The sequence below is a fragment of the Rhea pennata genome, unplaced genomic scaffold (genome assembly GCF_028389875.1).
Source record: "Rhea pennata isolate bPtePen1 unplaced genomic scaffold, bPtePen1.pri scaffold_46, whole genome shotgun sequence".
Classification (NCBI taxonomy): domain Eukaryota; kingdom Metazoa; phylum Chordata; class Aves; order Rheiformes; family Rheidae; genus Rhea; species Rhea pennata.
This window is the reverse complement of record NW_026907685.1, coordinates 651,028-667,903: the sequence shown is the minus strand read 5'-3', so window position 1 is coordinate 667,903 and position 16,876 is coordinate 651,028. Positions and strand designations below refer to the sequence as shown.

Sequence of the window (16,876 nt, the reverse complement as noted above, 5' to 3'; positions counted from 1 at the left end):
GGAAGAGGCCAACTCGGTTACCCAATAATGGGCATCCAGCGGGACCACATGGAGGTGTGGCCTCTGCAGCTAAGCCCAGTTAGTAACTATGGTCCTGTCTATTTACGAACCTGACGGTTCTTTTTCCAAGTTAGTTATAAAGGCGGCCCGTCCACCTGAGTCAAATTCAGTAACGGTCATTTGGGAACTAGATCTTACGTCCATACGATAACGCTCGACCACAAGGGAGCGGGCAAGGACAAAATTCAGCATTTCCAGAAGAAAGAGCAAGCTCAGTCGTCTGAGTGAAGAATTTTGTTCTTGCCTTCTGAAGAAGGGCATTGTAATACAAAGAAACTTTGTAATACAAATAAGAAAGATCACACACCCTTACCTTTACTCGTAAAGATAGGACAGCAGAGCTCTTCGTGAGAAGGCCCTCGCCAACCCCTTCATGCAGCTTTGGGAGAGCCCAAGGTCGGCGAGCAATCTTTCATTGCCTTCATACCACTTCCCTCGCGCACCAGTCGGGAAGCCCAGGAACTCCATCTCTCCAGCTTTTGTCATCTCCTTCACTTGCTCTTCTAGATGTCGATAGTTTTGGACTTTTTCTGCTGCTGCGTCGCTCAAGGATGTCATCCTACTTTCGCAGCGTACCGTAAAGTTGACTACTTTCGCCCGGGATCCCTTCACCATTATCATATCTGGCTTAAGAAGCTTGTTGTTTCTGTCTCTGAAGTTGGGTTCAGCAAACACTTCCCACTCCAGTCTCTTTGCTTCATTAACCAGCATTTCGCACAAGATGTTGTGCCTTCGGATCCGGGCTTCCTGGAATGCAGGACAGTATCCAATAATATGGGAGCAAGTTTCCCATTCCGCAGAACAATGCCTGCAACTCTTCAATACTTCTGGCCCCAGCCCGTGCGCCAAATTCTCCCTGGTGGGATAAACATTGGCGCGTAGCTGGATAGCCATCAACAACTTCCTGTGAGGAATGCCTCTATAGTGTATTAGCCAATTGCTACTGGTGATATCATTTTCAAAGTTCTTAATCCCGCGGCTTTGAAATCTTAGATTGGCCCAGTTTTCTAACTCCCGTTAGCGTAGAGCACTCGTCGCCTTCCGGAGCTAAGGGGGCAACCACCGAAAACTCGCCACATACTGATGGAACTTGATCCGCTCTCCCTCCAGCAGCGATCCAGACTTTCTGAAGTTCTTCCTGGATCCCTTCTTCTAGGACCACAGCCCTAGTGATGTTATCACTGGAGCGAGCGATCCACAACAAGCGGCGAGCCTGCAAAGATGGAATCTGACTTGCAAGGCGGGTTAACCCCAAACCGCCATCTCTATTGCTGGCATACAAGATGGCATCGCATATGCTGGAAGGTAAGTGAAGCCAACCTTCCACTGCAGTTCTAATTGCCAGGTCCAGGGAGTGAAGGTATGTGGCATTTCCACCAACACGATCTGCTGCATATAGCAGTCGAGGGATAGCATATGTTTGCAGATTTCTACCTTCCGAAGTGGCTTTAAAGGGGCTTTCCCTAGGTTCTCAACCCATAAAGCCAGCTTCTCACGTAGCTCCGGGCGGACGAGACCGATCCACGGATCCACCCCAAGGCCCAAATATCTCTCAGAGCTACCGGGCTCAATCATCTCCAGTTGAGCACCGTCGATCTTCCACGGATCACAGTCATTAATAACATAAGAGTCTTTTGTGGGCCTAATGAAAAATCCGTGGCATTTGGAAGCACTGACTTTCAGCCCGGTAAGTTGACAAAACTCTTCCACCACTTCAGTGTTGCTCTGCATATTCTCCCAAGAGTCACTCAATAGGACCAGATCGTCTGCGAAAGCTAACGATGTTATGGAGCTGTTTCCATATTTGAATCCTTTTCCCATATCTTCCAACTTCCATAGCAAAGGATCTATTGATAGATTGAACAGAAGCGGGGACATTGGATCACCTTGCTTAATGCTGGTGAGGATGTTAATCTTTTTGGAACAGCTATTCCCAACTTCGATCCTTAATACTATCCTTATACATTTCCGCAATGATGTCACAAATGTGACTATCCACGCCCTTCTGTCGTAAGACCTGGAAGATGTGCAGGTGTTAGACAGAATCGAAAGCTTTTGCCAGGTCCACGAAGACAACGCCCAATGCCTTATGTCTTTTCTTGGCATGCTTGATTACATTTGGAGAAACGTCAGGTTTTCCGCACAGCTGGGGGATGATATTTAACGGCTTTGACGGCTATTGATCGAGCATGCTTGCTGCAGCCGTGCTGTTAGGATCTGTGAAAATAGATGTAAAATAATCGACCCGATGGTGATGGGTCGCCAGTTGTTAATGTCCTCTATTTTTGCCGGGTCCGAAGATTTTGGAATCAGGACCGTTCTACATTCCTTCACCCAGTCCGGGATGTTCCTGTCCAAGAGCCATAAATTGAACATCTCGGCCAATCAGCTGCCTTGGGGGTCCACTTTGATAATGTCCCGCACCGACACGCCGTCCGGACGGTCCTGGCACGAGTCCAGGATCTTGGCTCCTCATGCTAAACCATTGAAGGTAGCCACAGGTAGGGCACTGCCTGGCCCCACTCTCCTTCGTCCGCGAGCCCCAGCAGCCACCCTTAGCCCTGCAGATGGGTGGAGGAGGGGCAGTGGTGGCTGCTGGGGCTCAGGGAGGAGGGAGGGAGAGGCCAGGCAGTGCCTGCCACAGCTGGGGCGATCCACTGGAAGGGTCTGGCAACCAGAGTCACTGACTCGTGCCCCCTTGGGGAAATGGGTGTGGTGCACAGGGATTTGTCCAGCCACAGCGCACATCTGCCTCTGCTTTGTGCCCCAACCTGACTGCCCCAGCCCTTACAGCCAATCCTTAGCCTCAAGTTACAGATGCCACTTGCCGACTTCCTTTACCTCCCAAAGACTTCCTGGTGCTCATTCCACTGGGGGGTGAACCCAGGACCTTCAGCAGGTAAAGCAGATGTAATAACCACTACACTATCCCTCCACCCCAACAAAAGAGAACTCTCCCTGGGGCTCCAGATGGCTTCTCCGGGATCAGTTGTGTTACCGCACTGGACACCTCGCAGCACCCATCTCCGCCACTCTGGATTCAGGGATCTGAACCTGACTCCCTTTTGATTGGCTGAGGGCAACGGAGGCCATCACCCATTGCTTTGGAATGGTGCTCGCCTATCGCTTAGGCCTGACTGACCCATGTTCAACTGCGGTTCACATGGAACCCTGCTCCACTTTGGTCTTCAAAGCTCTCGTTTGAATATTTGCTACTACCACCAAGATCTGCACCTGCGGCAGCTCCACCCAGGCCCACACCCCAGGCTTCAAGGCACACCACAGCTGCACACCTACTCGTCGCAGTGTAGCCCACGTGGCTTTGCATCACCCGCGACAGCTAGGTATGGGCTCAATGCTCCAGCACCATCCATTTTCAGGGCTACTTGATTTGGCAGATGAGTTGTTACACACTCCCTAGCAGATTCCGACTTCCATGGCCAACATCCTGCTGTCTATATCAACCAACACCTTTTCTGGGGTCCGATGAGTGTCAGCATCCGGCGCCTTAATCCGGTGTTCGGTTCATCCCGCAGCGCCAGTTCTGCTTAACAGAAGTGGCCCGCTAAGCACTCCCATTCCACGGCCCGGCTCCACGCCATCCAAGCATAGAATCATAGAATCGGTAAGGTTGGAAGGGACCTCTGGAGATCATCTAGTCCAACCCCCCTGCTCAAGCAGGGTCACCTAGAGCATGTTACACAGGGTTGCAGCCAGGCAGGCTTTGAATATCTCCAGAGAAGGAGACTCCACAACCTCCTGGGCAACTTGTTCCAGTGCTCTGTCACTCTCACAGGGAAGAAATTCCTCCTCATATTCAGGCAGAACTCCCTGGGGGTCAGTTTCTGCCCACTGCCTCTTGTCCTGTCACATGGCACAGCTGAAAAGAGTTTGTCCCCACCCCCTTGACACCCTCCCTTCAGGTACTCATACACATTGATAAGATCCCCCCTCAGTCTGCTCTTCTCCAGGCTAAACAGGCCCAGCTCTCACAGATGTTTCTCCCAGGGCACATGCTCCAGCCCTCTGATCATCCTCGTAGCCCTATGCTGGACTCTCTCCAGTAGCTCCATGTCTCTCTTGTCCTGGGGAGCCCAGAACTGGACACAGTACTTGAGATGAGGCCTCACCAGGGCTGAGCAGAGGCGCAGGATCAGCTTCCTCGACCTGCTGGCGACACTCTTCCTAATGCACCCCAGGACTGGGATCCACCCAATCATGCACATCACTAAGTAGCTGGTGAGGCACTTGGCTATTTACAAACCATGGAATTCTATGGATCCTCTTCCCAGTTGATTTGAGCGGTGGCCTGTCCGCCAAGTCAAATCCAGAGACTGTCATTTGGGGACCGGATCTCCAAGTCCCAATGTACAGGCTCAACCGTAAGGGAACTTGTATTCCATGTTCTCTCTCCACATCAGCAAGCCAGGCGTCTTACCCATGGAAAGTTTGAGAAGAAGTTGAGATCGTTTTGGCCCCAAGACCTCTAACCTTTCGCTTAACCAGGTAAAACTGCTGCCCATGAGTGCTAGCTATCCTGAGGGAAACTCTGGACAGAGCCAGCTACTAGATGGTTTGATTAGTCTTTCATCCCTACACCTGCATCGGACAACTGATTTACACATCAGGACCGCTACGGACCTCCACCAGAGTTTCCTCTAGCTTCGCCCTGCCCAGGCATAGTTCCCCATCTTTTGGCTCCTAGCATGGATGCTCATGCTCCGCCTCCCCGACAGAGCATGCAAGACGGGCCAGTGGTGCGCCTTTGGCTCTGCCTCCGCCTCGAGATCCCAGCTCAGCCGGCGCGCGCCGGCACTCACCTTCATTGCGCCACAGGCTTTCGAGCGAGCTGCTGACTCACACACATGCTAGGCTCCTTGGTCCGTGTTTCAAGACGGGTCGGGTGGGTAGCTGACATCGCCGCAGATCCCGGGCGCCCAAGCATGGCCACACCCTGCCCGGCGGCACAAAGTGGTCGGGGTGTACTGAGGACACTCTGCCCCAGTTGACAGTCATGCTGGGGACTGGCGGGACCGTCCCCCGGATGGGGGCCACCGTCACCGCCACCGTCAACTTGTGGCGCCCTCCCTGCCCGCCACAAGCGGGGGTGGGAAGAAACAGACCTGCCCACCGGGCCCTTCCCAGAGTGGCAGAGTCAGTCACAGCACACCACCATGGGGGAAGTGCGCCCAATGGGGGCCAGCAGCTGGCTGGGCAGCGGTCCCTGGCCCGCCCACTCTCACCAAGGGGACAGAGGGGAGGAGGAGGCGGGGATCCGCCGAGACCCGAGACGGCCGACCGAGCCCGCCGGGTTGAATCCTCTGGGCGGACTGCGCTGAGAGCGGCGCCGGGGATGGGACCTCTGTACGCCACATTTCATGCGCCCCACTACAGCGTGGGGATTCGGCACTGAGCTCTTCCCTCTTCACTCGCCATTACTGAGGGAATCCTGGGTAGTTTCTTTTCCTCTGCTCACCAATACGCTAAAATTCAGAGGGTCACCATGTCTGATCTGAGGTCGCAATCAGATGGAGGCGGGGTGGGCACACGCGCACCTGCCCCTCGCACTTCGACTCCCAGAGGAGGTCCAAGACAGGGCTCAGTCAGCAGGCACGTGCCCACCGGCGAGAAGACGGCCAGAGGCCCCTAGCCAGGACCAGGGGGGAAGAGGCACGGCGACCTGAGGTTGCCGCCACACAATGGGGAGGACTGCGGGGGGGACCTCCGACACGCATGCGTGGCAGCGTGGTGCGGTACCTCTGCGGTACCCACCCGCAGACAGCCAGGCGGGGACGGGGGACAAGGTCCGCACCTCCCCCGGGCCCGGCTCCCAAACACACGCTCGCTCGCTCACGCGCTGGCGCAGCCCTCCGGTGGCTGGGGCTGAGCTCCTCCTCCTCCTCCCGGCCGCTGCCTCCGCTCTCGCCCCGGTGCGGAGTGGCACGGCACCCTCTTCTCCCTTCCCCTTTTCTCCCCTCCCTTTTTCTCCTCTCCCCTCCCCTCTCCTCCCTCCTTCACACTAGTTGGGTCCTACGCTGCCCCCTCCACCCAGATGCGGGACCCATACCCGTTGCTGCCGACCTCAACACAACCCCGCGGCTTATGCCAGCCAGTGGGTGGAAGTGGCTCAAAACATGCTACGGACACGGGCAAGCTGTGGGGATGGGGTGGGGAGACTTGGTGGGCACCAAGATGACAGCAGTCAAGGAGAGGGGTGGGGGACAGGCAGCCAGCTGCCACACCTCAGAGGGGAATGGGATACAAGCGTACCACCAGGAGAGTGATGGAGAGGAGCCCGTATGGTGGCAATGGCAAGCAGTGGCGGGCGGCGGCGACAGGTGCTGGGCTGTGGCAACCCACCCACCCTTCGGGCCCGGCGGGATGAACTCCACAAAGCGGCACTCCAGGAGCGAGGATTTTCCGCGTCTGCACTTAGCGGGGCAACGGCCCAGCCATGCAGGGTGAGGGCCTGCCAGGTGTCCCAGCCACACCACATCGCCTTGCACCACTGCTGCCGCATGCTTCCCCTTCCATCCCCTGGGAGGGACGGGACCGCTGCACCAATGGGGGCTGACGATAGACCATCAAGTGATGCTCAGACAGGGGTAGTCCTGGCGGGAGACCGGGGCTGCAAGCATTCGAAGTGTCGATGATCAATGTGTCCTGCAATTCACGTTAATTCTCGCAGCTAGCTGCGTTCTTCATCGACGCACAAGCCGAGTGATCCACCGCTAAGAGTTGTCTTGGTTTCAGTCCCCACCACACGCACAGGGGGACCAGGCCGCATTGGCAGCCTCTGAGGGCTCCCTCCCCTCCACCTCCCTCCTCGCACCACCGCCGGCTGCTGAGCGAGGGACAGCGGGAAGAGCGGGCTCGCCTCACCGACCGTACAAGCACAGAGCTCGGGGGGGGGGGGGGGGAAGGGCAGACCCAAACAAGAAGGGCAGGGAGCCCTCGCTCCCGACCTGGGACAACGCTTTTCTCGCTTCGAGAGCGCTCCCCCGGCCCTTCCGCGGACAGACACCCAGCGCCGGGCTGGCAGGCGAGACGGGACAGACAGGGAATGGCACCCGCTCTCCCCGCCTCCACGTGGAGACCGGGGGGGCCACCCCCGCTGCCTACCCACCGCCCACCCACCGCCCAGCAAAGCCGGGTCAGGCAGAGCGAGGCAGGCGCACCGGATGGCGGAGTGCTGGGGCAGCATGCCGCCAGCGGCCACGGCGGGGGTCTGAGAGCACCAGCCAAGGCAGGAGAGTGGATGTGCCAAGGCTCAGCGTCCGCACCACCCGCGGTGGGGGCTCACCATCCCGGCAGTGAGCACGCACTCGCACCAAGGTCGCGCCTTCAGGTCAGGCCGGTGCAAGGTCAACCGTGCAGTGTCTCTGCACATCACACAGCTGTGTCATCAAGGAGGGGCAGGAGAAACGTGGAGGCTAGGTACCTGGCCCTAGTGGGAGGGCACCAACCTCAAATCCCCACAGCGCTGCCTCCCCCATCTCCACTAGGACTGGGTCAGCAGCAACAGGCCTGCCCGGGGTCCTGCACTCAGGCAGACACATTTCCTGCTGTCAGAGCTGGCAACTGACACCACATCTACCCCACCACAGGCGAGAGTGAGCATCTCCCATGTGCCCCTGCCCTGGGATGGCAAAGGGGATGGGAGGGCAACACCACATCTACCATGCAGTCTGAAAGACACAACAGAGGTTGACCCATCGCACTGCTGATGCAGGTGCAGCTGCCTCCTTGCATGTTGATTTTGGCCACTGCTCAGGACACCACCACCTTTGCAGCAGTCCTTCAGGTCAACCTGCTTCCAAGCAGACAGGGGAAAAAAGGAACACTGGAGCTGGAGTGGCCTTTGCTCAAGGAGGGGTCTCCTGCTCCTGCCCACCCTCACCCCTGCCACTGTCACCTCCAGTGGAGGCACAGGGAGAGGAGGATCTGGCCCTGGAGGAACTGGAGGAGGGGAAAGGCTGACCATTCCCCCAGCGTGTGCCAGCCATTGGCCCCTCCTGGCCAACCGACAAAAGCTTCTGTCAAGAGCTGACTCTCAATAGATAGCAGCAAGGGAGCTGCTCTGCTGTGTATGAAACCCTGACCCAGAATCAAGTTGTCTACAAATGATTTAGCACCAGGTTCCCCACAAACACGCAGTTCGCAATGGGTGAGAGACGGCGCCATATCTGTCCGCGCTCTAGTCCCGACAACGAGTGGCATTCTGCACTAGGCCTGTTTTGGCCCTGCTGCTTCTGCAGAGAAACTGCAGAGCAGGCGGCCAGACAATGAGAGCCCACTGTGGCACCTTGGTGATTTCGTAACACTGCGTTTAGGGGCGATTCTAGCTACTTAGAGGTGTTCAGTCAGAATCCCACAGGTGGAGACCTCACTCCAGTGGCTCCTCAGACAAGCACAGGCACTAAATACCTCAAGCTGCGGTTCCTGTTGTACTGAGCAGGATTACTATTGCAACAACACATCAGCAGCAGAGCACATACTAAGCTGTCTCACAATGGTCTAAACACACCTCATGCTCCCTGTCAGTGGGTGAACAACCCAAGGGTTGACAAAAATCTGCTTCACAGTGATAGCAAGAGACGACATGAAAGGATCAAAAGGCAACATTGCTATGAATGCTTGGACACCACAAGCCACTTATCCCTGTGGCAACTGTTCTGACACCTCCTGCTTAAAACCCCAAAAGTCAAAAGGCTCAGGAGGCCCTGCTTTCATGGTCTCTATTTGCCCTGAAAATCAAGATCAAGCGAGCTTTTGCCCTTCTGCTCCACAGGACACTTCTGTCCTCCCTGAGGTCGCCTTGGGACACCTATGGAACAGTTTGACAGGTGTAGTGACCCGGACAAAATCCCCAACAGACGCTGTCCCCAGAGTGGGACACCTCTGGGGGCTTGACCTCATGCCCTCACCAGGTAAGTGAAAATATGATCACAGTAGTGGCATTTCACCAGCAGACAGGCCTTATTCTACATCTCTCATGTCTCTTCACAGCACCACACTAGAGTCAAGCTCAACAGGGCCTTTCTTTCTCCACTGATTCCGCCAAGCCCGTTCCCTTGGGGTGGTTCCGCTGGATAGTAGGTAGGGACAGTGGGAATGATGTTCAGCCATTCATGCACATCTCTGATTAGATGACGAGGCATTTGGCTATTAATCAACCACTGAATTTCTATGACACCTTTTCTGAATTGGGCTTGGTAGGCAGCCCGTATGCTCTTGTCAAATTCGGTGAGCGTCACTGGGGACAAGATTCCACGTCCCATACCTACAGGGCTCAACCCCAAGGGAGCCGGGCAAGAGCAAAATTCAGCGCGTACAGAAGACTGAGCAGACCCATGTCATCTTTGTGAAGAATTTTACTGTTGCCTTCCATGGAAGGACTCTGGAGTAACAAAGTCACACAAGTAAATAAAGCCTATTAAAAAAGTAAAAATCTTACCTCTGCTGGTAGAGATGTGCAGGATTTCCACAGAGCACAGGAGAGCCCTGCACAAGAAAAGCCTCGCTATCCTCTTCAGACGGCCACTGAAGGCCTGCAAGGAACCTGTCGTTGCATTTGTACCGCTTTCCGTGAGTCTCGATCGGGAAGCCCAGGAACTGCACTTCTCCAGGTCTCATCACCTCCTTCACTTGTTCTTCCAGATATTGGTACTTCTGGACTTTTTCTGCCGATGCGTCACCTAAATATGAGAACACACTTTCATAGCAAACGGTAATGTCCACTAGTGTCACCCAAGACCCCTTAAGTACCACCAAATCTGGCTTGAAGAGCTCATTGTTGTTATCCCCATGGTTAGGTTCTAAATATAACACCCACCCCAGCCTTTTTGCTCCTTCTCCCAGCACACCACACAAGATGTTGTGCCTCTGGATCTGGGCATCCTGGACTGAAGGGCCATATCCAATAGTACGGGAACGGGTTTCCTACTCCGCAGACAGAGCCTGCACCCCTTAGGCAGCCCTTCCCTCAGCCCTCAAGCCAAACACTCCCTTGTGGGATAGACATTGGCACGTAGCTCTGTTGTGCTTAGTAGCTTTCTGTGGAGAATGTCCTGGTAGGGTATAAGCCAATCATTACTGATGTTATCATTCTACAAGTTGTTAATACTCAGCCTTGCGATCTTAGATTGGCCCAGTTCTCTAGCTCCCTTTTTCTCCACTTGCTAGGAAGAGGAGAGATGACCCTGGGAACTGGAATTTCCCCTCCAGATGCTGCCTTGCCACCTTCCACAGAAGCCAGAGCTGTTATGGGGAGTTGATCCCCAGTTGATGGAATTTTGTCTGCTCTCCCTCCAGCAGTCATCTGTGCCTTCTCAAAATCCTTCTGGATCCCTTCCCTGAAGACAATAATCCTTCTGATGTTATTGGTGCAGTGAGCTAGTTGAGGTGGCCAACAAGCCTGAATATTTGGAATTTGCCTCGCCAGCCACACAGGCCAAGACCACTGTCATTGTGGCTGGCATATAGCATGGCATCACAGGGCCGGGGCATGTCCAGAGTCACTTGCCCAGCAGGCAGAGGGGACAGGTGTGGTGCACAGCACCTCAGCCAGCTGCACAGCACACCCAGCCTTGCTTCATGTGATGTCACAACCGACCCAGTCCTTAGAGTCAATCCTTATCCTGAAGTCAAAGGTCTGGCTTGCTGACTTCCCTTACCTACATTGTTCCAGCATACCAGAGGCTGTGCACCTTGGAGACCTGCAGCAGATATGGATACAGCCTGGCATGAGATTTACACCTTCTCCCCTGTATTTTTACAGGCCAGTGAGAGTTCACCGGATGCCCACAGAACCGCGACATTTTCCAATGTGTGGGGCCCTCTCTCAAAATGAACCCATCTCAGGGTGCCCAGCCCTTCACAAAGAAAGCAGAACTCTCCCCAGGTGCCTCCCAACAACTTCCCTGGCATCAGCTGCATTACGAAACTGACGCCTTGCAGCACACATCACCATTACTCTGGCTTCGGGGCTCTGAACCTGACTCCCTTTCGATTGGCTGAGGGCAATGCATCCTGCCCAGGCATAGTTCACCATCTTTTGAATCCTAGCACAGACACGCATGCTCCACCTCCCTGATGGAGCAGGCAAAACAGGCCAGTGGTGCGCCCTTGCCCTTGCCCCTGCCTCAGGATCCCAATTCAGCCAGCATGCACTGGACCTCACCTTCACTGCATCACGGGCTTTTGTGCAAGCCGCTGACATGTCGCACACATGCTAGACTGCTTGGTCTGTGCTTCAAGATGGCTTCAGTGGGCAGCCGACATCACTGTGGACCACGGGCGCCCAAGTGCAGCCACACCTTGTCCGGCAGCGTGACATGGTTGCAGCATGAAGAGCAGAACAAGAAGGATGGGGAGCCCTCACTCCTGACCTGCTACAACCGTTTTCTCACTTGGAGTCTGACCCGGGTGCCCAGCTCAGCCTGGCCCAGTGGGAAAACCACACTGGCTGCACAGGGATGGGAGTCCCCTCAAGACCCCCAGCATCACTGCTAATAGCCACCAGGAGTGCCCCTGTCTGCTGCCCACGCACCCATGACAAACCAGCCCCACACTTCTGAGCTCCTTGCTCTTCTCTCCAGCCTCCAGCTCCGCCACCCCAAAGATGATGCCCACCCCCACCACATGCACATACAGCCACCTGGATGACACCATGCACTCTCCCACCTCTTCTGTGGGCAGATGCCTTATTCTCCCTACATCCTCAAGCAAACACCAAACGTTCAGCCAATAGCAGCATTCAGTGCTTTCAGATGACTGAGCTAACTCATGCCGTCTCTTTGGAGAGTTTTCCTGTGGTCTTCTGAGAAGGACTTTACAAAAAGGCAGTAGTCCACTGCTGTTCCCCAGCAACCATCCTTCTGCTTCACTGCCCAGACAGGACCACTGAAGGCGCTGGCAGCCGAGGGAACGGTGCTGTGTCGGGCTGCTAGCTGCCATTCCGTGCATGCTGCAGGCGCGGCAGTAGGTGCCGCTGGTTCTTCCCTTTTCTCCTTCGGGCTGCTCCCGAGCTTCCCCACCCCGCCGCACTTAGTGCGCTGCTCCGCCTTGAGCTGCAGCCATCGCCTGAGCAGCTCTGCTTTGGGGTTTACCTTCTCCCTCCTCCCACGGCATGTCCGCTCACAGCAAGGCTGGAAACCCAGTGCTGCCACTCACCCTTTCTGTTTCACATTTTCCCACCTGTTTCCCACCTTCCTGTCTCTGCTGAGATGACAGCTCTGCTACCTGAGATAGCAGTGCTGCAGCTTCCCCGACCACTCCTGCTCACCCTCTAATCATAGGCAGCCCCATAACTTGAAGGTGTGGTGAGTGGGGGAATGAGGGTCAGTTTGTAGCCTCTTACTTTGGATGGTTTTGCACACAGGCATCTGATCTGATCCACACACAGGGATCTGAGCTGATCCAGTAAACTGGGGGGAATACATTCCGGACAACATTCCTAATTGCTGCAGCTGGTTTCTCTCTGCTGTGACAGCAGTCCTCTCAGGTAGACCATCATCAACGTCTGCACAGTCAGGCAAGTTAAGCACCCTGCACCCATCAGCCAGGCCATCAGGGAGGGGAATATGCTTTTGTTTTGCTGCCGATTCTTACGGAGAGGGCTTTGCAGCATGGGCTCTTGGGGGAGAGGTCCCTTCCATCAAGCTCCTTTGTGCGAAAGCAAAGTACATCTGCCCCATCATGCCACAACCTTAACAGGAATTCTAAGAACCCTTCACCGGGCTTCTGCTGAGAGTGTCCCCGCCTATCCTGCAGCTCCGAAGCTTTACTATCATAAATAGTGCTGGTTCCTTGAGTACTGGCTGCCTTCGGTCCAGGAAGCTGCTGCTCTACTGCTGCCCAGGCAGCTACCTCCTCCTCATGCTCGCTGTCTCACACTGAACAGGGGCAGAGGGTGGGGGGATCATCACAGTCCCAGCTATTACCGTCCCAAATTTCCAGACCCCAATCCTCTTTTTACACCAGTGCCTGGCCTGCCAGGGGATGGACATCTCACGTCCCCTCTTGTCCCGACTCCAAATTCCAATGTGGGTGATCTGCAATGCAGTCAGCCATAACAACGTACAGCAGTGCCGCAGATTTTCCCCTCATTCCACAGTGGTGGTTCCCACCTCTCGGGTCAGTTGGCAAGTCTTCTCAGTGGCTTGGAGATCACTTCCCAGCTGCCCAATTTGTGGGTGCTGCACTAACAATACCTCACCCAGGGTGTGCAGTGCAGTCAGCAGGATCCATCCCAGATCCCCTGCTGCCTTTCCCTCCACCAGCCCAGCTTGCTCCAGTTAGAGCTTGGAGAACATTTCCTCTAGCCTGTTTGGGGTTACCCCAGCTCACTTACAAGCTCCAGCCATGCTTCAGAGGAGACCCACTCTGCTCACTCGTGAGCTACGGGTGCCCACTGACCTGTAGCAAGCCACCCAAGGTTGTGGCTCCTTGTCTCCATCTTGCCCTTTTGTCCCCACGGAGGCATCTCCACACCAGTACCTGCCAACCCTGCCATAAGGGGGGCTGCAAGGTGTGGAAAAGGAGGGTTGGATACAGACACTGAGAGGCAGTCAAGGCATGTAAGGGGTTACAACAAAGTAAATTTAAGAAGGACTTACCCACCAAACTGCATGAGGAACCCCGGGAACCGCACCAAGGGGTCAGTGCTGGCAGGCTGTGGGACTGACGGGTCGGATGCCCAGGCTGGATTCACTTTAATGTATCCTCGGGGCCCCTTTTATCTCCTGGAGCTCTTTCCTTATCTCAACTGTGCAAAGCTCGAGTAGTTGCTGACTGTGAAGCAGCTGGACAGTGTTGACAAAACAGAGTAGGCATGTCTGGCCCTAACTGGTTTTGGTCAGCATACAGAGCACACTGCAGGGCAACTTTGCTTTACTCTGTCGGTCACCCAGCTGCTCACCAGACCTTCCACAGCAGTTCTCTCTGCAGTGGCGCAGAGAGGGGCAGGACATGTCATGGAGGATCACTGTCCACTTCTGAACAAGGACAGAAACTCACCAAATTTGTCATGACGGACTTTCAAGGACAGAAAAGAGTATGTTGAAATCAGAATGTGTCATTCCAAATATACGGCCTGTTCTGGGGGAAGGCCATAGCTTGTAGCAGTGTGTGCAGAGAAGGCTGAAACACACTACACAACACTCAATGGAAAGAACGTGCCAGAGAAGAAGCAGAGTAGGGCTCAAATTAAATGCTTTTTGCAAGACCAGCCTTAAATTGGTGGGCATTATTCATGACTAACTAAATAAATGAATAAATAATCCTTCAGTTGAATTTCAACCTGCTTTTTTTTCTTTTTTCTTTTTCCTTTCCTTTTCCTTCAGATTGCTTCCAACCTTCCTTCTCAACTGTAATAACCTGCAGAGTAGTCTTCCTTGTCAAACATCCCCTCCTTCACAAGCCAGGCAGTCTTTTCACCCCCAAAAAGGCATTGCAAAGGTAGAGTGAGCTGGCACTTTTGTGGAGGGCCTGCTCCTGCACTGCAGTGAATGTGTCAGCAGGAGTCACCAAAGTCTGCTGGGAGTTGCCCTTCCACTCCCTGATCCTGCAAGTCTGAAAGTAGAGAAAAGTCAGAGGGGGCTGGGTGGGGAAGAGGGACAAAATGCACCTGATGCTAATAGGAGCGACTGAACAAGAGGTCCTGCAGGAACATGAGGCCTCAAAACTCCCCATAACTTCTACTGAGTACCAGAGGTGTGAGGAAAACTGTTTGCAGGCAGAGATATTCTGTGAGTAGTAACTGGGTTCTGGCATTTCTCTGCTATGCAAGCTGCCTGTGAGGAATTTGTACTAGGTAGCAGTATCAAGGCTAAAATTAGTAAGATAAATCTGTTCCCCAAAAAACATAATGGATATGAAATATGACCAGCATGATCCATAGGGTCAGAAGGGATTCTTGGGATGTGAGAGCAGCTTGATGTAGAGAGCTCTGCGAGAAAGGCCACATTCAGTCAAAATTGCCTAGGAAAGAGTGTCGGAAACACCAAAAGTAGGTATGGATGTACTAGAATGGGGGCCCAGGAGAAAGGTAAGTTGTTTACTTGTGTGGAGTTTGGGTGGAGAAAAGGAAATGCAGGGGCGGTGGAAAGGTAGTTCCAAAAAAGAATAGGATGGAGAACGAGGTATAAATTCAGGTGGAAGTCAATGAATGGGGGAAATCTTATGCCTGCAGGAGTGCAAAGGCCCATAGATGGTGGTGCAGCTGACCTGTGGACCCAAGCCCCCTGGGACATGGGAGAGAAGCCCCTTGGACAACCCACCAGACTCTCCATCAGGTATTTGTTCCAAAGACTCAGCGTGGGAGAGCAGAATAAGAACATACACTCCCTCCACACACACTCACACACACATACCCACACACAGAGTTTTGCTTCCTACAGAGGGACATTCTGCTGCCAGGCTCTGATGCCTTCAGCTTCCCCTTGGCTCACAGAATATCACCTGTCTCCATCTCAGGAAGAGAAAGGCAAAAGGATGAGATGGCTATAGAAAACGAAATCCTCCACAAGAGCTGCAGGCAGCTACCAGGGAAATTACCTGCTGAGAGCAGCCTGAGTTAGTCCTGCAAGTGCTGAAGGTCAGCTTTGCTTTTGCATCTGAGGGCATAAATAAAACTGCTTCTAAACTAGGACTCATTCTTCTAGGGCAGTGATGGATTGTAGGCTAGGGGTATCCTAAGTGGAAGTGGGAAAGAAAGTAACAAAAGGCTGTCCAGCTTTTCCTCTCCAAAACAAACCTGCTGAGTAAACATGGAGCAAGCCCTGGGCTGTTGCAGTATATTGCTTCTGAGTATGCAGATCCGTGAGCACAGAAGCTCGTGGCAAGCTTCTGGACCCACACCTTGCCAGGGATTCCCCTCTGGAGAGCTCAGGTTTCTCTTCCTGTCCCTAATAAAATGCAGAAAAGCAGACGCAAATGTGATGTCACATCTTGGAAAGGATATGCAAGCAAAGCATCAGAGTAAGGCTGAAATGAGTTGCTTCTGGAAAGGCCAGCCCGAAAGAGGCAGGTGTTATTCCAGGTTAAAAGTAAGTGGGAGCTGGGAGAGAATGGGAGAGAAAAAATTCCAATAGGAGCATTCACAACTGAACAGAGTATGACAGATTAAAAAGACTCACATAAACGGCAGTGCTCGCTTCCAAAGCGGCCAAGATACAAATACTAGAGATAAAGCAAAAAAGGTAGTAGCAAGCTAATCAACAAGTGGTGAGAAGAAGCCCCAGCCACAGTGCTGGGCAAGAAAGGGCTGGGAAAACTGCTTCTCAAAGCAGCACTTTCCTCGGCAAATGTTCCAATATTGGCCTTCAAAGCACAGAAATCCCTCCCCTCCACCCCATTCAATATTATTGCTCTCCTGTGGATTAGGTGACAGGAAGAGATGGCTAAGCTGGTTCACCAGCGGAAAGAGAAGCAAAGGGCGCACAATGACCTCCAGGTTAGAACACTGGACTGGGATTCCAGAAGCACAGAAGCCAAATCCTAGTTCCAGTGGCAGCTCCTTGAGAGGCAGCGTAAACAAACAAACAAACAAACACACACCTTGCTCTCTGTCGGATTTCATCAGTCTTGCTGGTGCCATCATCTCCAAAGAGGAGACTTTAACCCAGGAACTCATCTGAGAAGGAACAGAGAGGCCTATGGCCAGAGGAAGGGCAACTTGCAATACCTCACACAGGCCAGTGCCAGGTGTTCTGAGCCTTCAGAGCTACAGTCTTCCCCATCACTAACTTAAAGCAAAAGCTTATCCCCAGCCCCTGCATTTCCCCACACGAGTAGCACGTAGGCTTCCCTCTCC

At 53.9% G+C, this 16,876-nt stretch overlaps 1 non-coding gene across 1 annotated transcript; it reads right to left on the bottom strand.

Annotated features, from left to right (window-relative positions):
• Window positions 1-6,649: 6,649 nt before the first annotated feature.
• On the bottom strand, window positions 6,650-6,800 carry LOC134154864 (5.8S ribosomal RNA). Its single transcript, XR_009961377.1, has one exon. It is a non-coding gene; the product is annotated as a 5.8S ribosomal RNA (ribosomal RNA).
• Window positions 6,801-16,876: the final 10,076 nt, after the last annotated feature.